Below are 27,699 nucleotides of genomic sequence, written 5' to 3' on the forward strand. Positions count from 1 at the left end.
ATCTTCGTTCTATGTAATTACAAAGTAAGTTTGTTTTTCGCATAAGGACCGCTAAATTTGAATTTTCTAATAAAAAATTTCAGCAATGAAACTCATGTACTCGTTTTTGTAAATGGAGTGTTTAGGTTTTAATTCGAACGATATCGTGTTTGGTTTTATTTCCCTTAGGGTCCGATCGAGGCCGCTACTTACAGCAAAGGGCTGTGCCACGGATCAGAAAGATCAGCCAAATCATGTTATTCAAAGCATATTCGAGCATGCGCATTGCCGCTTACCGAAAAGCTTTGCTTAACTCGACGGCCAGTTGTCCTCAGACAATCGGCGAGGTCGCACGTCGACCGACGCCACCTCGAACTACAAATTTACGATAAAATTTTGATTTCGGAAACGTTACATTTAAAACTCTAGCTATCGGTAGCATTCGGGTTCCGGAAAATAATTCAAATTGCATCTCGAACGTTCGAACGTTAGTTTTTCGACGAATAAAAAGCAAGTGTGTCGTTATTATTTTTGTGCTATAAACACTTTGAAGTGTTGTAAAGTAAACATATTATTATGTGTGTTTATTAGATTTTGTGACGTAAATGGTGACTGATGACTTTATGGCATTGTGGGGGGATTTGTATCGGATGAAGGCGCTGGCGATCGGCCAGCCGAGGGCCGAAACACGCTTTTATGTAAGTGATGTTTATTGAATGAAATCCTTACGAGTTTGTGTGGGCGTGATCGATTGGCCTATCTTATTTATGATGAGCATTGTGAAGATTATCATTGTTGAGAAACACGGCCTTGTTCCGGTCAAACTAGACGGTTATTGTGAATTGTTTTTCTCTGTATTTAGAAAGAATGTTTTTGTTATGATCGACCGGGTGATTTTTGTTCAAGTTCGGATTACGATTGTTTCGATGTCTATTTTAATTAATCGATTATTTAAAGATAATACGAATCGTGTATTGGAGTTAATTTTCTGTATGTTTTTATAACACTACCCTACTAGCTGGAGTTAGTAGAAATTTTCCTGACATTGACATGAGGAAACAAAAAAGGATTAAGTTGATAAATCACTCATGGTTTTTTTTAAAATACTAATTAGCACTGGGCGATAGGACGGCAGTATCTTACTACTCTAGTAATAGCAGGAACGATTACTTCAGTGGAATCTATTTAGTTCATACTAAACACGAGTGGTAATTTATTCCTCTTAATTCTGTGATGATTGATTGATAATTTAAATCTGTAATATTGAAACATCTGAAATTGTTAACTATATAATTATAAACTTTGATTAACACGAGTTGAGACTTCTGAGATGTTTATGAGAGCTTTCAATTGTTTTCTTTGTGGGTCAACTACGGCAGACGGGGTGTTGGTAAATGAGTTTTAGGGTCGTCGTGGCCTAAAGGATAAGACGTCCGGTGCATTCGTGTTGAAGCGATGCACCGGTGTTCGAATCCCAGGCGGGTACCCATTTTTCTAATGAAATACGTACTCAACTAATGTTCACGATTGACTTCCACGATGAAGGAATAACATCATGTAATAAAAATCGAACCCGCAAAATTATAATTTGCGTAATACTGGTGGTAGGACCACTTGTGAGTCCGCGCGGGTAGGTACCACCACCCTGTCTATTTCTGCCGTGAAGCAGTAATGCGTTTCGGTTTGAAGGGTGGGGTAATTCACGGCTCACTTCATGTTAAGCGGTGATCGAAACTTGTAGACATAAAGATGTATAATTTTTTAATGATTCCGGGGCATCTTGTGAGCCCGCGTGGGTAGATATCACCAGTCTGCCAATTTGTGTCGTGAAGCAGTAATGCGTTTCGGTTTGAAGGGTGGAGCAGCCGTTGTACTGTAAAAACTGAGAATTCATATCTCAAGGTGGGTGCTGGCATTTATTTTGTTGATGTCTATAGGCTCCGGTGACTGTTTAACATCCAATGGACCGTGAGATCATCAACCAACCAAAGCGGTAAAAAAAAAACAAGAATTGCTACTACGGTTTCACTCGCGCTAAATGATGAAATTCGGAAATAATTAACCTTTTTATTATTGCTTAGATGGGTGGACGTGCTCACAGCCCACCTGGTGTTAAGTGGTTACTGGAGCCCATAGACATCTACAACGTAAATGCGCCACCCACCTTGAGATACAAGTTCTAAGGTCTCAAGTATAGTAACGACGGCTGCCCCACCCTTCAAACCGAAACGCATTACTGCTTCACGGCAGAAATACGGACTCACAAGAGGTCCTACCACCAGTAAAAAGTGGCGTTGTCTGAGTTAAAAGTATCCTGTGTGCTAATTTGAGTGATATTCATACATAACTATACATCTTTGTTTGTGAATTTCAATCGAAATACGTACCGGTTTTTTGGCGTGATTGACTAACAAAGTTTCTCATTAATAATATTGACACTCACTCGTAAATACTTAAGATCACTTTCACAATATCACGTGCCGTTGGTATCGTGATTACGCAGGGCGCATAAGACAATGAAACTTACTAAAACGATAAAATTAAAAAAGATAAATTCACAAACAGTTTCATCTGTTATTAGATTTACTAGAGGTCGAAATTCGACTATAATTAATTGGAATTGTAAGTTTGTACACTATTATGATTGTATTTTATACAAATTTCGCCAAGACCACACTATAAAAAATACTAAAACACAAACAATATTTAATCTAATCTCAATTTGACAACAGACGTCAGAACAAAAGTTTGACAATAAATATATGCATGCGTGTGTGCGTCAAATACATGGTATGTAGTGTGTGTAATGTTTTCTTTATTGATTTGATATATTATGTTTTATGCATTATTTTAAAAAAAAAATTAGCATTGTGCACTTCTTCTCTATATTCTCTATAAGTGTGAAAAATTTCATACTCCTCCGTCCGCGCAATTTTCGTAAAAAGGGATACAAAGTTTTTGCTTCACGTATTAATAAATAGATTTCGTAATGTGACTATGTTGGTGTTCGAATCGCATATGTAGATACTTACTTTTAATAAAATACGTAGCTTCGCAGAATCTACCACCGGATCGGAAACGCGACCCACTGAGAAGATCCGGCGAGAAATTCAGTGGGCTGTGTCTACGAGTCATTTGTAGCCATATAAGAAGCGTGTTACTACAGCAGCCGCTCACAATTGAGTTACAAATTTAGAATCACGTCTTCGCATCAAAATTAAAGTAAGATGCTTAAAGTTTGTTAAGACGAGAAATTACATTCGCTTGCAAAAGTTTCTGAGAACTTAATTCAACTTAACGTTTATCTCACAATGCTGTTCTTGTTTCGATCTTGAGGCGTAATTATTACAAAATTATCAAAATCCGCGACGCGAGTTTAGTTCGAAAGTCTACCTTTAAGTTCCAGAGCATGTAACAGTTAATAGCTAAGGGTTTTTGTTCGTTGTGAAATATCTCGCGATTTTTTGTTTTGTTTTTTTAATTGCTTAGATGGGTGGACGAGCTCACGGCCCACCTAATGTTAAGTAGTTACCGTCACTCATAGACGTCAGCAATGCCAGGGGCAGAACCAAGCCGCTGCCTACAAACCTAAACCTACCTACCACCACCCTGCCTATTTCTGCCGTGAAGCAGTAATGCGTTTCGGTTTGAAGGATGTGGCAGCCGTTGTAACTATAATTGAGACCTTAGAACTTATATCTCAAGGTAGATGGCGCCTTTTACGCTGTAGATATCTATGGGCTCCACTTAACTACTTAACACCAGGTGGGCCGTGATCTCGTCCACCCACCTAAGCAATAAATAAAAATAAACATAAAATATACAGCGGTAGGCATAGATTGTGCCGGTAACTAACCCTCAGATGGACTGTATGATCGTCTGCCTACAACAGAAAAACAAAAAAAAAAACTAATACATAGACCGAAAACATCTAGAAATTCCGAAAAGGTTTCTTAGCTTACTGTCTACTATCGTTAACATACATATAATATCTACTGTTCTAATAATTTAAATCTAGTAATTACAATAACATTCTCATTTATTGTTACTAATAAATCCGAGATGAGCATCGTCTGATTTGATTCTCGGCAGCTCGCAGCTGTGATGAGTGGAGACTAGACGAACTAATTAAATTAAATTTCAATCAAGCGTAGCAGTATGGCTGGTTTGTATCTTATCTTTGTATCCATTGTAGTTAATGCTTCATGTCTTTTTAGATACTAGAGGTCCCGCAGTAGTCGAAATTCGACTATAATTAATTGGTATTGTAAGTTTGTACACTATTATGATTGTATTATATCTATATCTATACTATCTATACTCTATACTAATATTATAAAGAGGAAAGATTTGTTTGTTTGTTTGTTTCGAATAGGCTCCGAAACTACTGGACCGATTTGAAAAATTCTTTTTCCATTAGAAGCCGACATTGTCCCTGATGAACATAGGCTACTTTTTTTTTTTTTTTTTTGTTTCATGTTTGTTTTAATGTTTCCGAAGCGAAGCGAGGGCGGGTCGCTAGTGCTTTTATAATCACAAATTTCGCCAAGGCTACGCTATAAAAAAAATATTGATAAAGACAAACAATATTTAATCTATTCTCAATTTGACCACAGACGTCAAGAACAAAAGTTTGACACTAAATAGTATGCATGCGTGTGTGCGTCAAATACATGGTATGTAGTGTGTGTAATGTTTTCTTTATTGATTTAATGTATCTTTTATGCATTATTTAAAAAAATATTAGCATTGTGCACTTCTTCTCTATATTCTCTATAAGTGTGGAAAATTTCATACTCCTCCGTCCGCACAATTTTCGTAAAAAGGGATACAAAGTTTTTGCTTCACGTATTAATATATAGATTTCGTAATGGCTTAAAGGATAAGACGCCTGGTGCATTCGTGTTGAGTAATGTGACTATGGTGACTATGTGATATTGGTGTTCGAATCGCATATGTAGATACTTATTTTTAATAAAATACGTAACATTACTACACGTAACATCCACGAACTGCTTCCACGATGACGAAATAATAATAATACTAATAATAGTAATTAGGGAATAAAGACGCACAGTCAATTGATCCTATTTTAGGATTCCCTGTTTTACGGGTGTCAAAGACTGACAAACATACGTGTATACATTTAAATATATCTCTCTCTTCAACCAGTCCCTCATTGCTGAGGATCGTGTCTCCATCGATCCCGCTCTGTAGCTTGGTGGAGTGCGTCGCTGACAGGTATTTTCAGTTCCTCCGCTATTTGGTCCGACCATCGTTTGGGACCTCTACCCCTAGGCCTTTTCCCCTCGATTTTACCGGTCACCACAATGCGTTCCAAATTGCTGGTATCCCTGCGTGCAACATGACCAAAATACCGCAATATTCTTTGTAGGCAAGTTGTGGATAGACGTTGAGTCTTTTCTATGTTTAGCTGCTTGAGATAGATGCTGGTGCGGCGGGCCGTCCATGGTATTCGTAGCATACGTCGCCAGCACCACATATTAAATATATTATACATGTGTGGTTATTAAACAGCCAAATAAAGAACAAACAAATCTGCTGATCACACAAAGTTTGCCCGATGTGGGAATCTAATCAACGACCCTCAACGTCACAGCTAGGGGCGATAACTGCCGCTACAGTCGGTCCAAAAAAAAGAAATACCATCATGTTAAAAAATCAAGCCCGGACATTTTTTAATTTCCATAAATAGTCTTTTGTACTGTCTCATTAGAAATCTGCCTCTGCCGTGAAGCCATAACGCGTTTTAGTTTATACTTTATAGGGTGAGGCAACCGTTGTACTAACTCAGTTAACTCTGTTGTTCTATAACATGTAATAAGTCATGTCTTAAAGCGGACGGCGGCTTTTGCCTTGTAATGTCTATGAACTTCGGTCACCACTGAACACTAAGTGTGCCCTGAGTTAGTCCGCTCATTAAAGCAAAACATTTAGAAACACGAGCCTCAAATCTCGTTCGTATTAAACACCGGCTGTCTATAATTGAGTCGTCTATTATCAAAGGCGGCAATCTGTACATTTGGACAAAAATTTTTTATTGATATGTCAATACAGATTTATTTGAATATAATCGTCTCCTTCAAAGAATACGGTTCAAAACCTGCATTAAATAAAGGTTAATAGTTAACCTGTTATTTATCTAAGATGTCGTTCCGAAGAGTTTTGTGACTGCCAATGGAATACAAAGTCAATAATTCGTTTTTCTGATTTACCAATCATTGTCCAAAAGTCAGATTGCCGCCTTTGATAATAGACGACTCAATTATAAGCAGAAATGATTGACTATTTATAATACTTAGCCTATAAACGGTCAATGAAATCCAGTAGTAGCGGCTCGTTTTTCAATAATTGAATAAGTTTGTCATATTAGTTACACAAGAAATAATGCAAATCATATTAATCCCTAGTGAAATCCAGTAAAGCTTCGATGGGCTAAATGTGAATTTTTATATGTGTATTGTAAGCTTAGAGGGGACGGGGGGACCCGTAGCAATCATACGTTCCAGTTCGAAGTACATATGTAATATGACTTCGACCCAATATACCAAGGTGGGTGCTGGTATTTACGTTGTGATGTCTATAGATCTAATAATCGCTTTACAATAGCTTGATCGTTAGCTAATGCCTTCATTTAAGCATTAAAGAAATTAAAACAATACGCAAATTTGTTTTAACCCTTTTTTTCCTATCTAACCTTGAGAGGCCATGTCGGCGTAACCCTAACGTGTAGGTGAGCTCTCGGGGCTCAAACCAGGAGGCATTGCTAGCACTGGCCCTAGAAAGAGCAGTGCTACGCAGAATCTACTACCGGATCGGAAAGGGGACCCACTGAGAAGGTCCGGCGAGAAACTCAGTGGGCTTGTTGTAACTACACACACGTTTTCTATTGTATTATTATAACCAATTTTACAAAGCAGTTTTGTCCAAATCAACCCTTTTAGACCCAGCTTTTTTAGTTTACCTGACAAATGATTTATGGACCGTTGGGAAGACGTCAAATAAAGTGTTACAGTTGCTGTGTGAATTTTCGTAAACATAATTTAATGGTGAAAACAATGTTTTTTTATTATTATTTAGAGAATGATTTGTTCATGGCACGTAACAGTAAGCTATGATGACACTTTATAGAAAGTTTCCCTGTAGTGCCAACATACAGGAACAAGGTTTCCGCAAAATGTTTTGAAAAGGCACAAAGAATGAACAAGCAGATTAATTAGACATATTCCTGAAGACTTCACGTCCGCCCATATCGGAAATAAAAGAACATTTCTCGAATTCCAAATTTCGTGAACTTCGATTTGAGAATAATCTATTTTCAATACGATACTTCAACATCAATTAATCAAACTCAACAACGTATAATGTTTCTTTCTAATTAACAACAAATAGACTTATTATTACTATTAAATAGACGTAATTTAATTCATTCATTTATTTCCAACTGCGGATAGTGTCCACTCCATTTAAGATTTTTTGATTTGCTGTAAATTTCTTTTTAAACAAAACTTCCAAATCTGCATTCTCGAATATTCTCGAAAATAGAATTTCTTTTATTGGCAATGGAAACTAATCACGCCTTTATAACGGGGTAACCATCAAACGTGTGGATGGATTGATGTGATATATATTTATTACGGTGTTAGATGGAGTCTTACTGGTGGTAGGAACTCTTGTGAGTCCACGCGGGTGGGTATCACCACCCTGCCTATTTCTGCCGTGAAACAGTAATGCATTTCGGTTTGAAGAGTAGGGCAGCCGTTGTAACTATACTTGAGACCTTAGAACATAGCTCAAGGTGGGTGAAGCATTTGCGTTGTGGATGTCTATGGGCTCCAGTAACCACTTAACACCAGAGGTGGCCTGTGAGCTCGTCCACCCATCTAAGCAATAAAAAAAAATATGGATGTGCGAAGTCAAGCCCCATCTATTCTTTAGCGGTCACCCGAAAATTGTCACAAGGCGATTACCGATACTTACCTTGAGACGTGTCCAAGCTTTAGTTAAATTATATCGCACTGTCTATCTGAGTTTCCTACCGCTTAAGGAACAAAAGAAGGCTTTCCAGTCGAAACAGCCGTCAACGGCTAATACCCGTGCGGGCTTTATTAGTTAACTAGCTTTTGCCTGCGACTTCGTCCGCCTGGAATAGTTACTTTGGCATAACGAATAACAATTTGTAATGGTTAACGTATTTATTTGGATAGGGATTCATAGCATCTCGATAAGAACACCTACACAAATAATGCTTTATTATATAACAAATTTGGTTAGCATAAAAAACGATATAGTGAGCCAACCTTAAAATATAGACATATGCTGTCGCGGACTTTTTTTAGAGCTTTTAAAGGGCAACAATTTTGTCATACATTCTTTTAGTGAAACTTTAACCGTTTCCGCAGCGCACGCAGCGGAAGCTCTCAAAAGGGAAAAAAACTCCGATTTTGAAACATTCTTTATTGGTGCTCCGCTTGTATTGGTCTTAGCTTGATGTTATATAGCCTATAGCTTTCCTTAATAAATGGGCTATCTAACAATGAACGAATTTTTCAAATCGGACCAGTAGTTCCTGAGATTGGCGCGTTCAAACAAACAAACTCTTCAGCTTTATAATATTAAAAAGTATAGATTTTTTTTATTTTTAAACATTTTAGTCCGTTTTCACACTGCTACACATAGTAGAATTACATGTCAGTGTTATTACTGAAATGAAGATCGCTAATAGGCGAAAAAAGAGGGGATAGTATAAGCTGAATCAATTTATACAGGCAAGTTGTATAAAATGTTTAAACAAATATTTTAAAAATTCAAAGTAGATTTATAACATAATATTATTATTTATTTATACATTATGCAGTGTTTATTAATTAATTTTTACAATAAATTATCTTTTAATTTTTATTTCAAACGAAACGAACAGAGATTTAAAAATTAGAAACGAAAAGTGGTTAATGATAATATTAGTAAATTAATACTAAAAAAACCCACAAGTTTTGTTTATTTCCTGAATAACTTCTTATGAAGTGAAATCTCGTGTTACCAATTTGTCATCTAAGGATAATGTCTACCGTAAATAATGTTACCGGGCATTATTTGCGCTACCCGGAAAAACACTCCTTTATCCTGGGTAAGCCGGATTAAGAATTGTCATTTATTTACTACGCGAAATCCGTGATCAGAAGAAATACACATTCGTGCGGTAGATCATCTAATAATAATATAAATACAAACAATGATTTAACGGCCGTCTGGTGTAGTGGTAAGTGACATGGTCACTACACAAGGGGGTCGCGGGTTCGAATCCCGCAAAGGGAAGATATTTGTATGATAAATATAAATGTATTTTCTAGGGTTATGGATGTATATTAAATATATGTATGTGTATAATAAAAATCTTACATTTATATCCGTTATCTGGTACCTGTAACACAAGTTCTTTACGAACCTATCACGGGACCAGTTAACGTGGCGTGATTGTTAGTAAATAAAAAAATAAATAAAGAAATTGTTTTAACTCGGTAATTAAAAAATAACGTATAATTGGTAGCTCTCCATCAAGGACCTATGAACTGCTAAAGGTTGCGACTTTGATCCCACTGGATAATATCTAGGTAATGTAAATAAAATAAAAACATTTATTCTGTGCCTAAACATTTTAACATTCATTTTTATTTTAAATTCATCTAGTCCTAGCATTCTACTTTTCTCTTTTTCTCTACGATTGTTCGGTAGATAAAGCTGCTTCCACATTGAGCCACACAATATGTAACAATTGAGGCCGTCAGCGTAAAAGTGGCCTAAGTTGACCATAGTTATTATGGAGCAATGTGGTTTAAGTTTTCATGAATTTGAATTTGAGTAGGCAAAAAAGAATACGCGCAAAAATAATGTTTACAAAGTCATTTGTTATCTATGGGTGAAATTACGGATATGCCGATTTTGCATCAAAATTGATTATATTTTAAATAAATTGAGATATACACATAAGCATGATTATGAAAAGTTGTGGGTTAGGCCGCTTTTGCGCTGACGGCCTCAATTAATAATAGCTCAAGTCCATGGATATTATCAGATTCTATCATTATCTTGAGTTATAAGAAATTTATGAGCCCGCCATAAAAATAGTGTTACAAAGTGTTATGGATATGGTATTTTTTTTATCACGAAAATACATTTAATATGGAGCTTTGATAGTTTTGTTGCTGGACAGGCCTTCTCACTAGAAACGTAGAGGATTTATCTGAATCTAAGCCGAAGACACAACTGGCGGACACTATTGAAAATATTTAACGTGAGGTGTCAGTGGGTGATGTTTGGGGCAACTACCTTTTCATTTAAATTGCGGACTCCCAGTTTTTTTAATTTTTTTATTGCTTAGATGTGTGGACGACCTCACAGCCCACCTGGTGTTAAGTGGTTACTGGAGCCCATAGACATCTACAACGTAAATGTGCCACACACCTTAAGATATAAGTTCTAAGGTCTCAGTATAGTTACAACGGCTGCCCCACCCTTCAAACCGAAACGCATTACTGTTTCACGGCAGAAATAGGCGGAGCGGTGGTACCTACCCGTGCGGACTCACAAGAGGTCCTACCACCAGTAATATGAAAATACTCAATTTAAAAAGATTTGGCTCTTCGGGAACCGGCCACCGTTCTTGTCGAATTCCTTGATTACGACGAATAGTTCGACGAGTTAACTAGCCCATAGACACAGCTCATAGAGCTTCTCGCTGGATCTTCTCAATGGGTAGCGATTCCGATCTGGTGGTAGATTCTCAAAGTACTTAGGTAGGTACTTACTAGGGTCGGTGCTAACGAACATTCTCGAATTGAGCTCCCGGAGCTCAACTACCAACCATAGCGTAGCTGAAATAGCCTGTTAGACTACCGGCGAATAAGCAGTGACAAAAAAAAACAGGCTTTATAATTAGTTTTGTAAATGAAGAAAGCTCTCAATTTATTTAGGCCGTGGTATATTCCCTCTTTAGATTAGTTTCTGAAAAGATTACACCCTGTATATTATTCTGATTTGTAGCGTCACGAGCGTGGCTTTGTTTCTGTAATATGATTCAACAAGACTATAGACATCGAAGACTTATTTATGAAACCTTTGGCAAACACTGAAATATTATCTATCTAACACGGTGTCGTTTTTTAAGTAGGAATATTAATGGATTACAAAAAAAAACTACTGCAAGCTAGATTTTTCTATCTTGTACTTTACAAGTACATTCAGATTGGAATATCTAACAGCTATAATATCTATAGTAAAATCTGTAATATTACTGGTGGTAGGACCTCTTGTGAGTCCGCACGGGTAGGTACCACCATCCTGCCTATTTCTGCCGTGAAGCAGTAATGCGTTTTGGTTGGAAGGGTGGGACAGCCGTTGTAACTATACTTGAGACCTTAGAACTTATATCTCAAGGTGGGTGGCGCATTTACGTTGTAGATGTCTGTGAACTCCAGTAATAATTTAACACCAGTTGCGCTGGGAGCTCGTCCACCCATCTAAGCAATTAAAAAAAAATGGACACCGACCTATAAAATTCGGGTCCATAGTATCTAGCCCGGTATCATACTAAAGGTATTATTAACTAATAGTTCTGTTGTGTTTACTTGTATACTTGTATTAGTATACTTGTAATGGATAAAGCTTTTTAAGTCTAAAAACTGTGACTTAATATTCTGAGACACCTATAAAACAATGCTTTTGGGGTAAATTAAAAGTTATATATTCAAATTCAAATTCAAATTCAAATTCAAAATCATTTATTTCATCTTGGATGTCATCAAAAACACACTTGTTGAATGTCAAAATGTAAAAGAAAATGTTAACTCTACCACCGGTTCCAAAAAAAGCCACAATCCTGAGAAGAACCGGCGAAACAAACTCAGCGGGCTTTTTTTTTTTTTTGTATTTTCTCAACTATTTTCTTTTTGTTTTTTAAACAAGAAAACATATTTACAGTATACGAAAAAACAAGTCAAAAAAATACAATTCAAATAAATAATAATAATAATGAAAAATAATTAAGCCCTTGCGGTCTAAAAAGGATCCAGCTCCACGATCCCTCCACAAAGCCAAGGATCGCAGCAGATGGAGAATAATTGTGTATGAGATAATGATGCAGCGGGGGAGTTACGACCCTCAGTAATGAGCAGACTGACGCAAGGAGGTGATCTAAAAAAAGCGTTTGGTGTATTCGTATCGAGCGATATGAAAATGGCGGGGTTCAAATGCCGCAAACAGGCACCACTTTTCTAAGTAATTACACACCAAACAGGTTGGTGTCAGAGACTCCACGATGAATGAATAAAATCGCGCAATAAAATAAAATAAATATAAATTTGCGTTATAACTACGCGCATTTTGTATATCGTGTACTCGAAGCATGCTTAAAATCTGTATAAAGAAATGCATTATAAAAAGTACAATGAAATTTTTGTTAGTTACAACATACAAATAACTAGATTAGGTTTAAATTTCGAAATCACGAACAGCCTTTTTTTTTTATTGCTTAGATGGGTGGACGAGCTCACAGCCCACCTGGTGTTAAGTGGTTACTGGAGCCCATAGACATCCACAACGTAAATGCGCCACCCACCTTGAGATACAAGTTCTAAGGTCTCAAGTATAGTAACGACGGCTGCCCCACCCTTCAAACCGAAACGCATTACTGCTTCACGGCAGAAATAGGCAGGGTGGTGGTACCCACCCGCGCGGACTCACAAGGGGTCCTACCACCAGTAAAATTATTATTAAAAATTATTATTAGTAGTATTATTTGGTATGACATCAGTTGAGAAAAAAAAGCGTTAACCATTAATTTATATTTACGGTATATTTTATTAAAGACAATTAAAATAAAACTTGTGTTGAAACCACAAAAGCATAAAAAAAATTTCAACCTCAATCCCGATTTTTTCACAAACCATTAATCACTGTCACGGAAGAAGTGCTCTCAGAATTTTTCGGACATTACCGAATCATCTTGAAAATCTCGATTAAAATCCTTTCAAGCAATTAGTTAATTAAATTCCTTAGCTTCGGACACCGATCCCTATGAGTTCATTTAATCATTCGTTCGCTACAAGTCACCCGAAACTTTGGTACTGATGCTTTACGTGATTCGGATTGACCGTTCGCGGAAGTAAATGTTTTTCATTTCGAATACTCCAACTTCCCTTTTGGCCTGGATATTTCCCATTCAGCCATTTCAATAGTTTCAGCGCCGCGGAATCGCTCAGGAGTGCACTACAGCCACAATGCAGTTTTCGTCTCGACAACAAAACAACGTTTTATTTCTTATTTAAATATTCTTTTTTTGCTTACCCGGCACTTTTGCTTTTATTGTTTCATTTAATGGTATTGTCAGAGGCGTCTTGTGAATTGTATCCGATTATACCTGTTTGGTCCTTGTTTTAGCCAGTAGAAATTTACTTTAAAAGTCATGGGCATTGTAAATTGTAGCGTTTGATGAGAAATAAATTTTAATTTTAATAAATTTTGAGAAAAAAATTACTTCTAAGCGAAGAAACACTTGTTCCCTGTGTTGCATGGGTTCTTAAGCTGGTATAGCTGAAAAGTTTAAATTTGTACTTAATAGGCATAATGAATAAATAACATTTTATTTATCCATGATTTATTTTTGTGCAGAATTATGAATGAACTCTTATGCATGGCCTCTAAAGAATCTATAAACGGTTTGCAGATAAGACGGTAATGTTCTAAATGAAAAAACCCTCCCTGGCAATACGAAGCAAGTTAGCTGGCATTGCTGACATTCATGGGCGGAGGTTGTCAGTTACCGACAGGTATACTGTCTACATTGGCAATTGAAAAGATCCTTCTACCGGTAGAACGACGATCGGAATCAAAATTGTAATAGATTTTTCAAATATCTTCATTTCTATCAGCAACAACCAGAGTGATAACTGTTAAATTGAACACATAGGTTTTAAATAATAACGGTAATAATAACAAGTAGTAAATTTTCGATATCTTGGTATGAGTGGAAGACTTGAACCGTGTTAGTCAAGAGCTTAGACATTAAACTAATTAAACGTTGCCTACTCCATCAAGGAATTCCATTATATTTCTAATTTCATCTTCATCAACGGATTATATTAATAAAAGTTCGAATGTTATCTTTAGTGGATAATTCGAGAGCCCTCAGAGGTTTACCGCCCCGCTTCGCTGTAAATGGAATGTCTTAGGTATTCCTTCTAGGAGCATATAAATTGGATTGTTACAAAGGCTACGTGTATCAAGCGAATATCTTAGATATATATATATATATATATATAGCCTTTGAAGTCTGGCGAATCGAGTTTAGACTTATGCGTTTAGTTCGTGCTAGTCGTTTTGTTAAATTTTCGATTACTTTTTGACGCTATTCCGTGAGTTGATTATTTCGAAGCTTCTAGATGACGAACGAATTGCAAAAATCGAATGAATAACTCTAGTTCCAAAAAAATCCCATTACGATTTTCGAACGACGCGCATTTTAGACTTCTCATACATAATAAACAATAGTTTGTTAATTTTAATTATTTTTTTATTGCTTAGAGGGGGGACGAGCTCACAGCCCACCTGGTGTTAAGTGGTTACTGGAGCCTATAGACATCTACAACGTAAATACCGCCACCCACTTTGAGATATGAGTATAGTTTCAGTATAGTTACAACGGCTGCCCCACCCTTCAAACTGAAAGGCATTACTACTTCACGCCAGAAATAGGCATGGTAGTGGTACCTACCCCTGCGGACTCACGAGAGTCCTAGTACCAGTAATTTTCGGATGCGGTACATAAATAGGAACATCTTCGGTTATTTATTACAACATAATATTTATCCTTCGTCTATGTTAATTAAACAATATTTCAACATCAACCGCGTTTCTCGAATTTTCGTTAAGTAGGAAAATAATTTAAATTTGAAAACAAATAACAGTCGGGACCGCGTCGTGGAGTAAACAGTTTGTTTACGTTACGTATTTATCGATTTATTTGAGCATTCGTAATCAACAAACTTGTAATTTGAGTTTTGATTTACACAGCGGCTTATTTAGCAACTGGGAGTAATGAAATAGTACGAACAGTACAAAATATTTTTGAAATGGAACAAAGGGTTTCTTATTAGCGTAGATTGGCAGATGAGATTACGGACCGTCTGGTAATAAACAACGAACTTCGTAGATAAAGCGTGAATGCCACAGTCCATCTTGAAATGAAGGTCGAAGTTACAATTATACCGATGTTTTGTTATATAAGCCTTCATCATCATTCTCCTGCCCTTTTTCCAGTCACCTGGGGTCGGCGCAACATGGTTTCTCTTTCCATACTCCTCTATCATATACCATATCTTTGCTCACTCCCTTCTAACACATATCGTCTTTCACGCAATCCATCCATTTCTTTTTAGATCTAACTCTTCATCTATATCTTACCACATTTATAGTTAACACTCTCTTACCAGCCTCATTTTTATTTCGTCTTATCACAGTATGTCCATACTATTCCAAGCGCGCATTTCCCAAATTCTCTGTCACAGGTGCCACTTTCGCACTTATTATATAATAAGCCTTGTATTGTGATTTTTTCTACTTATTTGCTGGTAGCCTAAGAAGCTATTCCAGTTACGCTCAGACGTGTTGTTGAGCTCACGGGTACAACCTGAGAGAATGTACTAGCACTAGCCCTAGCAAGACCAGTGCTTCGCAGAATTCACCATCGGACCGGAATCGCGTCCCACTGAGAAGATCCGGCGAGAAACTTAGTGGGCTGTGTCTATGGGCTAGTTCGCTCGTCGAACTCTTCGTCGCAGTCGACGAGTTCGACAAGGACGGTGACCGGTGCTTGAGGGTCCTAAAAGCACCGAGAGTGAATCCGACAGGACATGTTTCGAGCAACGGCGGCTTTAGCTTGCCCCGTGGCGGTAGGATAAATGTATTGTGAGTCCAAATGGGTACACCTTGCCTATATCTGCCGCGAAGTAGTTATGCATTCTGGCTTGAAAATTGAAACACCATTATACAAGTGAGGCTTCAACATTATGAAATCTATGGGCTCTGGTAACCGCTTGTTATCAGGGCCGTGAGTTCCAACATTAACTTAGTGCCCAAAGAAACACTTAAACGGGAATCCAAGCTACAAGAAAACTTCAGGTATAAAAAAAAAGATAACTTTCACTGATCAGATGATATTGCTCAGTAGACCGACGGTCCAACTATTGTTGTTGGCTACTTGCATTTAAGCAAGCTTATCTTGAAAATGTCGTAAACGAAATTCAGGCATCTGTCAAATATCTTATGTTCTATGATGGCTACTGCCACACAATTTTGTACCCAAACCTTATGCTTAATAGCCGGATAGAGTACCTATCTATTATGAACCTTAAACTGTTTAGTTAAAGAGCTAATTTGAAAAATAAATTATTCGTTATGCTTCTCGAACTCAAGACGTACCTGAATTACTTTATTTCAAATATGGAAAACATATTTCCGTAAAAAAATTAACAAAATGAACCTTAGCGTACAATGAATAGCGCACATTAAAAATTATGAAGTCGATGTCTAGAAACGAGCAATTACACATCGAGGAAAACGTTTGAATGTAATAAAAATAACAATAAACAAGGGAATGGAGCGATTTTGTTTCCTTTTCGTGTCTCGTTCGTGATTGCTTCGGTCAATGTACAGTGACTGTAACAATTCTGTATACCGTAATAATATGATAGGTTATTTTCTTTGAGCGTAACGTAGAACATTACGGAGCAGAAAACAATGAATGTATTCTTGTACAATTGAGCTTAGACGCTTTTAATGATAACAACAACGACAGCGATGACGCTTTTAATTACAACGACAATTCCATGCCAATATTTTCTTTTGTGTTATTGGCCATTGGTGACACACATGCGAAAAAAACAATTCACTGAAATTCACAAACACCTTTGTTAACTGTAATTGAATTTTTAATAGCTGTTCTCGAAATTCATGTAACTCATATGTAACTCATTGCTAGTGACCAAAGAAGCTGTTAATTTGTTAATATTATCTGGTTTTTTTACTATCGTGGTAAGAGATCCTGTAAAGTAATATAACAATAGCTTTATTTATTAGAGCTCTCCATTTTAATCTTTGGTTTCATATCGAAAATCTTTGGATGATTGAACATTTGACTTTTTGATTTATTTTTTTGAAGAAATACTTTTGGATCAACCAAATGGTTGTTTGATCTAAAGTCCGAAATATGATTAATTTATTTTATAACAAACCTTATTTCGGTTCTAAGTAAATTGCTATTCCACCCTGTAGGCTTAGGGTGGTAGACTATTTTTCATATTCAAAATTTCTAAATTGAAACGAAATTGAAAAAAACCACGCCAAATATATTTGCGTTAATATTAAAATCACGACAAAAGCCCACCCGAAAATTCCCTGACAATTTTACCCCGAAATTCCCTACTAAATTCTAAAGCAGACGTTCAATTTGAATGGTTGTCCCTTTTTCATCAGATTACAATTTGTGTAAAATATACTTGCAAGCTCAGAGGTTAGAAGTGTAAAAATGCTTCGGTACAAACATTTTGTGCTGTCATGTTTTGTTCATTAATCGCGTTGCTGGCAAATGATCATGACGCTTGAGCCCGCACAAGCTGTTAAAAAAGAGTAATTGAGACAGCTTGTACCAGGGCCCGCTCTTTTTAAAGTTGTTCAAATGTATTTACATCTGTTTTCAATTTATGAAACGTCTATTAGAGTTTAATGGATTGCATAGTAAGTGTTTCATAAGTAAGCGCAAATTGTTCATGTCTGATTTTTATAGACAGAAGAATACATATTGGACATTGCAAATATTTAGTTAAAAATAATAATACCAGTAAAACTCTGAGACCATTTTGGCTGAATTTATAAAAATAATGCATTTGTTGAAGTTACGGTGCCTCACGTATTCAACGTTGATTACCAGGACACAGGAAGTGAAACTAGAAGACAAATATTTAACTTAATCTAATAAAAATACGCGAACGTATAAATCACGAACGCAAAAACTCACTATCAAGTATTTTACACTTTATTTATTTATTTATTTATAGCTTTATATACTAGACAGTATAAGGGCGGACTTAATGCCATAGGCATTCTCTGACAGTCTACCTTAGGGGGGTGCAGAAATGAACCTTGGTAGGCGTAGTGTAATAGTGATATTACTTAAACATATGTGTATATCTAACATATATAATGTTTATAGAAACAAATACTCGTACTTAAATAAATACATATACATAAATATATACATATAAAATATATATATTACATAAATAAATATTATCAATTAGATGGAAGAATTAGATAGAATTTATATTGGATATCAATTATCAATACGCACAATAATGGACTTTTCAAAGCACTGGTTGTTTCAGTTATTTTTGTGCACACTTTTGTATTATTTAAGCAATAATTTGTCAGAAAGCGCACAGGGTCAGGAAAAATTGAAAGCTCATTTTGTACATTAAGATCAAGATCGTCACCTAGATAGAGGAGTAAGCAAGTGCGTTAAATAATGATAATGATGACGTCCTTACTATGAAACTGTGCTTTAACTTTGTTCAAGTTTGCAAGTAATCCGAGCTACTATTAACATTCATGAGTAGCGTTTCCGTTATCTTTATAATCTATTCTTCAATCATATAATTTAATATCCAATAGAATTCAATCACGAATTAAAAACTGTTTATTGTAACTAGAAATGCAAGAAGGTAAATAGAATGGTCTTCTAATACGAGAACCGCTAAAATGGTAGATTAAGTTGCTACTCGAAAACTGATTACAATTTTAACGATAAGCGATAAACCTCTCCACCTAGTCGTCCTTGGGGTATTGATAACGACTTTCTCAGAGTTCTAGTGAGTAATTAATGGATCACTTAAGGAATTGCTGAAGATACGATCTTCAATACAACAATATATTATATTTAACAATTTCTTGACAAAGAATGCTCTTTTCACATCAGGTCCAACGGGCCACAAATTTCTGAAAACACCTTTAGAAAATGAAGACCCTTTTAGTGATTTTTATTACCTTTGAAGACTGACTAGCATGGGTCTTGAGTGTGTGCTCATCGATGCTCATGGACATCAATAGTCAAACTTCTGCTCATCGCTTAACATTATTTATATGTCGTAAAACCACGGAAGGGAGTCCGCTCGTTCCTGGAGTCATTGATTTTGATAAGTTGTGCCATAAAGGCCTCGTGTATGCGCTTATCAAGCAACGTAACCGCGTGAACTTCAAAATCCCTAACTGCTTAAGGATTTTAGGAAAGCTAACTTGTGTTCTTAAATATAACTTGTTGTTACTTAATGTGTTTTCACGATGTACACACCTTCTACGTTGAAGGAATAACATCGAGTAATAAAAATGAATCCAGCTAAACTTATAAATCAGCGTAATTACTTTTGGTAGGACATATCGTCAGCCCGCATGGATAGGTAGGTCACTCTTGATTATCCATTCTCCTATTTTTTTATGCAATACAAAAAATACTTCGACCTTTGTTTGTTACTGTTGACATTGACATTTTGATGTCTACAGGCTCTATCTAGTACAGTCATTAGTACAGTCAATTGCGCGAAAAATGGGACACTCATGTCTCCCAAAACCTTTTTTTAGTTATTTCATTATACTTCATCGGGGAAAAACATCTTTAGACCCGTCAAAAGTGACAAATTGTAATGGACTTAATAATAATGGTCTTAAGAAACATTTCATTGCACTAATTCACATAGATAACGGTGATGACAGAACCTGTATGAACAAAATTATATGTGACTAGCGACCCGCCCTCGCTTCGCTTCGGAAAAATTAAAACACAAAGGAAAAAAAAAAAAAAAAAAAAAAAAAAAAAGTAGCCTATGTTCATCAGGGTCAATGTCGGCTTCTAATGGAAAAAGAATTTTTCAAATCGGTCCAGTAGTTTCGGAGCCTATTCGAAACAAACAAACAAACAAATCTTTCCTCTTTATAATATTAGTATAGACAAATCGATTCTTCGCGTTTGAAAGAGGAAGGGCTCACGTTTTATATTCCCGGAAAGGGTCTGCTGAAAAAGATACAAAAGTCGTATACCACTTTGGAAATTACTTTCATCCTACCAAACGACCTGGAACTTGAGAATGGTGCATGAAGTTGATTGAAAAGATGCAATACGTGACACGAGTTCAAAGAGGCCTTCCGTACGAAAGAAAAACGATGACGAACTGGATTTTTTTAGTGAATTTTTTTTGTTGTATTTTGACGGTGTTATTTTTTGGTTTTTTTTTTCCTACCTATTCTAGTAACCTCGAGGGGCTATACTAGATTCACAGAAATAGTAGGTGAGCTCACGGGGCTCTAACCTGACGACGTTGCTAACACAAAAGAGCAGTGCCTCAGAATCTACCGACGGAAACGCAACCTTCTGATAAGAAACTCAGTGGGCTGTGTCTGTGGGTTAATTTACTCGTCGAACCCTCCGTCGCAAGCGACGGACTCGACGAGAACGGTGACCGGTGCTTGAGGTATCTAAAAGCACCGTTAGTGGATCGGAGGGATCCGAAATAATGTGTTTCGAGCGTTGTCGACCATTCGATCCGCAGGATCAGGTATGTAGTTGCCGGCGGCTACGACAAGAGGTTTTTCGTGTCGTGTTGCTTTCTCGAAATGGCGCACTGATGCCGAGTGAAGATACTTAGTGATGAAGTCGAGCACCATGTTGTCACGGAGATTCATGTTTCTCACGACCCACGGAGCACCGACAGCTATACTACAAAACGGGATTGAATGATTTGAAGGGATATTTTTATTTTTTGTCATTGCCTTTTTAGGCAGATGAGCATACGGCCCACCTGATGCAATGTGGTCACCGTTGCTCATGGACGTCAGTAATGCCAGGGGCAGAGCCAAGCCTCTGCCTACCGTTAAGTACTCTCCGCAAGCCTCGTTTGAAGAAGGACATGTCATAGCGCTTGGAAAACACCGTAGAGGGGGGTTTCATGTTAGTGCGGGCCACGTGGGCGAAAACTGCACTTGCATAGGTTATGACTGGACATAATATGCAAGTTTTGTAGAGTGTCACCTTATACGAAGGGCTAATTCACTTTGCTTGCAAATCATCGAATAGATGACGGTGTTAGAGCACGGGGCATGTATAAACTGAAGTATGGTGAATTAATTCATTCCGGTTTGAAACGCATGACTTTTTTTACCAAAAAAATAATTGAAGTTTAGAACAATACGTTCTACACTAGGTACCTACAGGTCGCTGACCTTGTTTTCAGTTTTACTTTTGCAGGGTTCACGTTTTCTTTATTGCCCTGTGGTCTATTTGTACATCAAAAATTTTAATAATAATAGCAGAAAATTAAAATTAAAATTAAAAGAGAACGCTAAGGTCCTTTAAAACAAATTTAAAAGTATATCTTTTGAATATACAAGAAAAATTCGAAAATATCAAATATAATTACTCTGTACTATAATCAATTGTGCTTTGCAACTGCAATTTTTATTTAATTAATTTAATAATGTCAGTTTGTTGTCCTTTTCATAAATGTTTTTTTTATTTATTATTCATGTTCTTTTTATTTTTTAATATATTTTACAATGATGTGTATTGGTCGGTCTGATGCTGGTGTGCGCGTCACTCCGCAGGTACCGGCGGAAGATCAGCGCCGCAGTACCGATTGTCTCGATACTGTTAGGCATTGCTGAGCCGGTAACCGTTTCCAAGCCTCGTTATTTTTGTTATCTTTTTTATTTATTTTTTGTACTTAATTTATGTTTGGAATAAATGTTTATTATTATTATTATTAAAATTCGATGGTGGTTAATGCCTTATGCAATTTATTCCGGTACCGAATACTATCTATTTGTGAAACACTTATTATTCAGAATATGTATTTAGAAACAACAAAAAGAGATCATACTAATTTTTTAACAAAGAGCGTAATAGCAAGTTTTTGCCTAAGTACTATGATTTACATAATATTATACTAGGGACCTGCGGCTAGTGGTGGACATCTTGTGGTTGATCTGATAATGATGACGTCCTTACTATGAAACTGTGCTTTAACTTTGTTCAAGTTTGCAAGTAATCCGAGCTACCATTAGCATTCATGATTAGCGTTTTCGTTATCTTTATAATCTATTCGTCGATCATATAAATATTCAGTAGAATTCAATCGCGAATTAATGTCAAAGGTCTTCGTGGTACACAATGGGTAAGATCCTGAGTGTGCTCGTATCCAGTGATGCATTTACGCTGGGGTTCTAAATCTTGTAGACTTTTTCTTATGAAGCTATCATATTTGCTGTAATTGCTGCGGATTAAGGAATATTGTGAGCTCGCATCTAAAAAGTATACAAATGCTAAAAGACCCACTGGTGGTAGGACCTCTTGTGAGACCGCGCGGGTAGGTACCATCACCCTGCCTATTTCTGCCGTGAAGCAGTAATGTGTTTCGGTTTGAAGGATGGGGCAGTCGTTGTAACTTTTTTTTTATTATTATTTTTATTGCTTAGATTGATGGACGAGCTCACAGCCCACCTGGTGTTAAGTGCGTCTACAGCGTAAATGCGCCACCCACCTTGGGATATAAGTTCTAAGGTCTCAAGTATTTACAACGGCTGCCCTACCCTTCAAACCGAAACGCATTACTGCTTCACGGTAGTAATGGGCAGGGTGGTGGTACCTACCCGCGCGGACTCACAAGAGGTTCTCCAACAGTAAAATACTATACTTGAGACATTATAACTTATATCTCAAGGTAAGTGGCGCATATCTAAGCAATAAAAAAGGTATGTACCGCACCATAAGCCTGCCCATTTCCGCCGCGAAGCATCAAACGTTTTTTTATTTCAATACAAGGATAAGTGTTGTATAACAGAATCAGTTAGTTCGCCCATATGGCATAAAGGTGATAGCGGTATTATCAACTTTGTATTGTTTATGGCTTCTGGTGAAAATTCAACAAAAGGCAGCCGTGAGTTTGTCTGTCTATCTATACTAATATTATAAAGAGGAAAGATTTGTTTGTTTGTTTGTTTCGAATAGGCTCCGAAACTACTGGACCGATTTGAAAAATTCTTTTTCCATTAGAAGCCGACATTGTCCCTGATGAACATAGGCTACTTTTTAAATTTTTTTTTTATTTTTTTATTTTTTTGTTTCATGTGTGTTTTTATGTTTTCGAAGCAAAGCGAGGGCAGGTCGCTAGTAGCAATAATAAAAAGGAATAAAAAGCGCTTCATGAGCAAGCATATTATTCCTGGATATTTTTATTAAAGTATTGTGGTTCTTACTGAGGTATTCAAATGTCATTTTTCATTTCATTCGGTTGTAAATTGAAAAGTGTGAAAATACGATTTATTTTCAATAAGCCAATAATAAAACCAATGTTTCAAAGTGAATTGGGCCCTTTGTAGGATTTGTTCGAGTACTGAGATCAAAGCTGTCATTGATTCCGTATAATGCTCAACAATTGGATGCTGCGTACAGTTTGCGTTTTAGAAATGTATGGTTTTTATAATTGTCTTTATGAAAAATTTACATATTCCATGCGTGGAGACTAATACAGATTTTAGGTTTGACTTAGAACTTTATGACGATTGGTAATTATTTCAAGATCTGTCTATTTCTGCCGTGAAGCAGCAATGCGTTTCGGTTTGAAGGGTGGGGCAGCCGTTGTAACTATAATTGAGACCTTAGAACTTATATCTCAAGGTGGGTGGCGCATTTACGTTGTAGATGTCTATGGGCTCCAGTAACCACTTAACACCAGGTGGGCTGTGAGCTCGTCCACTCATTTAAGCAATAAAAAAAAAAAAAAAAAAAAAAAAAAAAAAATCTGTTACAAAGTTGGCCTTAAAAATTTTCCCGCGATTCGGTCCCACTACCATAACTGTTTCGTAACCAGGATCCACAGTTTCTAAATGACTTCGAACGATGACGATAATCCTTGCACTCTAGGGAAAGCCAATTTGTTTTGGTTATCGGAACAAACTTAATCAGAAGACCATAGGAGGCGTCGCTATTTGGATTTAATATATTGCTGTCCGTGAAGTAGATGACAATGAAAGCGGAGTTGACGCTTTTCTTTTATTTATTATATATTCATCGAATCTTCAATTATTACACACGGCAACAGGTTTTCAATTTACTTTCATTCAAGACGCCGTTTTAGCCGCATCGAAGGAAACTAGTTTAGATCTTTTTGGATTGAAGAAGTAATTTTACTGACTACAATGACATTAGTGATATCACCGGTCCTCAGCCATACTTTTCCGTATAGATATACATATTAAACATACAGAAACACATAAACATTAACAATGCGATCCAATAATTTATGTACTTGGCAAATATAATAACTAATTTAAATTAAGAGTTCATTTGATTCGGAATTAATGGAAAAATATTTAGGGAGATAACAAGAAAAACTAAGGGAATTAGGTTAAGCACGATAACGTAACACGAGTTGGGCAAATATTTATAGAGATCATCGATTGCTCTGGAAATAAGTGAATGGTCAAACACAGCCGGCAGAGAGTAGGGAATCGTGTGTTTTGGTTATTGAATTGGAAATGTCTTATGTCCTGGCTTATTGAATCTAATCTTCATTATTTATGTGACATTGCTTACGGTGTTCGAGAAAATGTTTCGTATAATCAAGGCCGAAATTCTGTTTATTATTCTTGAGTAAAAGTTTTTTATTGACCCGAAACTTGTTCTAAATGGTCATTGATGACGTCGTCGTGGCCTAAAAGATAAGATGCCCGGTGCATTGATATCTATCGTTGCGACTGTGCCGGTGTTCGAATCTCGCAGGCAGGTACCATAATCTTCCCCTGGTGAAGGTCACGGGGTGACCTGAGGGAGACGAGGCCGCGCGGCGCGCTACCAGCACTCTAGCGCACTGCCATGGAGTTTGTTTTAAATAAAAAGAGCAACCGGTTAGCAGTGTATTGCATCAGGACCTGGCAGGCTGGTTCTGGTCCAGCAGGGTATTCCGGGACACCAGCGGCACCGTCTGGGCGGCCTGACGGGCTGCCGTACCGAAACGGCCGACGGCGTTCTTGGGGTGAGCTGCACCGTCTGGTTGTAGTGTTGACCGCGATAACCTCCTTATCTAATGCGGATTCTGACCTTGGAAGGATCGGACGCTTGGGCGAAAAGTGCAGGGGAGTCGTTTGGTGGGTAGGGACCTGAAAACATCCTCGGGCCCGCGGTCTCGCAGTCGCGGACCAGTTCCGCATACCCCGCGCGCCTCCTAGGCGCGGTGACCTCGTAGGAGGTTCGGCCCCCAGACCGAATTTTTATTTAACCATAATCTTGAGTACGCAGCAAATGTCCACGAATGACTTCCATAATTAAGGAATAACGTCGTGTCAGTTAAACCCGCAAAAGTTACAATTTGCATAGCTAGTGGTGGGGCGTCCTGTAAGACGACACGGGTAGGTACCACCACCTTATGTAATGCATTTTGGCTTGAAGGCGGTGGAAGCCGTTGTACTGTAAAACTGAGACTGTCACAAGGTGGGTGGCAATATTTACGTTGCTGTTTTCTATGAGCTCCGGTAAGCACTTAAAACCAGGTAGGCCGTGAGCTCGTCCGTCTCGTACACTTCGTCAATGAATATTTGATAAGTACGTTTTCATAAAAAAATTGGTACCTGCCTGCGGGATTCAAACAATAGCACAATTCGATTGATTAGCCATCTTAGCCATTCATGACGACTTCGTCACGATTTCCAAACATTTCTGCTTCCATTTTTCGATTATCTTCGTTCTTTAAAATTCTTCTTGCCCTTCTTTCTCTTTATTTTTATTATTAAGGGACCATCCGGTCTGCTGACGGATACCATCCTACTGCTTTCTACTGCGGAACCGTCATTTTTTCTGGTTTGAATGCTCTATAACTTTTTTATAATACAAGTTCAATATTAATATCATATTTGGAGGATAATAATGACAGGTTCATCGTCTATAGATCTACTGCAATATAGAAATATTAAAAACTAAAATTAAGCTTCATTTTGATAAACCTAATGACTAATGATGTAATTAATTCAATCCGCACATACAATTTTATAACAGAAAATAATGGTTCGTATTCAGCCCGGTAACCGATCTCTCGTGAACTATACGAGCCGTTTGAATAATGTATGTAGAGTTTGTTAGACGAAACCGACCGTTTAATTATTATTTTATAATGTTTGTTTTTCTTTTTTGAATTAAGAGAAAATTTTGTTGGAATTTCAGGCATATATTTTGACGGGATTAGGTTTAGGTATTACAATTTGTTTTTTAGCATTGCTTGTTTGTTATTGCGAACCGTCCTTCCAATAGGAACGCGTTGTTCGTGGCCTAAATTGGCATGATTTTTATATAGATCAGTAAGGACTCATAGCATAGCCCAATATTAGTGCTCAGCATGGGTATTGAGCAAGAAATATACCAATTTGAGTAGATAATTATGATTATATACAGGTCGGAAAGTGTATTGTGCGATCTAATGGATAGATATTACCATTAATCTAATGGATAGATAAACCAATTATTTTATTGATGGTAGGACCTCTTGTGAGTCCGCGCGGGTAGGTACCACCACCTTGCCTATTTCTGCCGTGAAGCAGTAATGCGTTTCGGTTTGAAGGGGGAGCAGCCGTTGTAACTGTACTTGAGACCTTAGAACTTATATCTCAAGGTGGGTGGCGCATTTACTTTGTAGATGTCTATGGGCTCCAGTAACCACTTAATACCAGGTGGTCTGTGAGGTCGTCCACCCATCTAAGCAATAAAAAAAAAAATGTTGTAGCGAAAGACTCATACGTTCTGGCCTGAAAGGTGGGACAACTGTTTTTGATACTTAATCTTTAAAGTACATAAATGAATTCGCATTTCAAGTTCTATGGGACCTGGTAAGCTGACCGAAAATCGAGTTGCGCATACAAAGTTGATAAGGTATTAATGGAATAATTTTTAATTGCAACCAGATTTTACAACAACAAACAAAATCATTACCCGTAATATTTTTTCCCAAAAAATCACTCAAAGCCTGCATTAAAAGACTCTGCTAATAGAAAAAAGATGTGTGGTGTCGTGGGACACTGCATAGGTACGAAGTTCCTTATTATAAAAATATTAATTTTAAGTTCTATTCGAGGTATAAAGAAAATAAAAAAGAAGGTTTCGCAACAACCGACGGTCATTCGGTAACGTGCGAACTTATTGTGGTACACTTCATTCACGGTTGTTTGCATCAGAGTTAGTGTATTGCGCAAAACGCTCTGAGATCGTGGTCAATGAATGATAAAAAAATGTTATTTTTTGTACGTTATTACAAAGTTAAGTCGTACACTGTGTGCATTACTAATAAAAATCTTACGTTACGGACGTTTTTCCCGGTTAGGGTATCCCTCCGCACCGTCCCCTAAGGAAATTTATTCCGAAAGAAGAAAAAAAAAAAGTATCAGTGAAATTGTGCATCAAATATCCAACAAAAATCGACTACAGCAAAACGCGACATCAAAAATAGCAGCACTGATTTTTATGTATATGGAACAACGGTTGTGAATCGCAAAACATATTTATCCCAACATTTCCAGACGTAGCATAGGCTTAGGAATCTTATATTGCGAGTACAAAAACGT

At 37.0% G+C, this 27,699-nt stretch overlaps 1 protein-coding gene across 1 annotated transcript in view; it reads left to right on the plus strand.

The window, feature by feature from the left end:
- Window positions 1-296: 296 nt before the first annotated feature.
- LOC114240515 (TWiK family of potassium channels protein 18) overlaps window positions 297-27,699 on the plus strand; it is a 78,503-nt gene continuing 51,100 nt past the window's right edge. The window contains exon 1 of the mRNA XM_089733620.1: window positions 297-677. The gene's annotated coding sequence lies outside the window, so the exon portion shown is untranslated. The remainder of the gene's footprint in view (window positions 678-27,699) is intronic.

The sequence above is a fragment of the Bombyx mandarina genome, chromosome 16 (assembly GCF_030267445.1).
Source record: "Bombyx mandarina strain Sakado chromosome 16, ASM3026744v2".
NCBI lineage: Eukaryota > Metazoa > Arthropoda > Insecta > Lepidoptera > Bombycidae > Bombyx > Bombyx mandarina.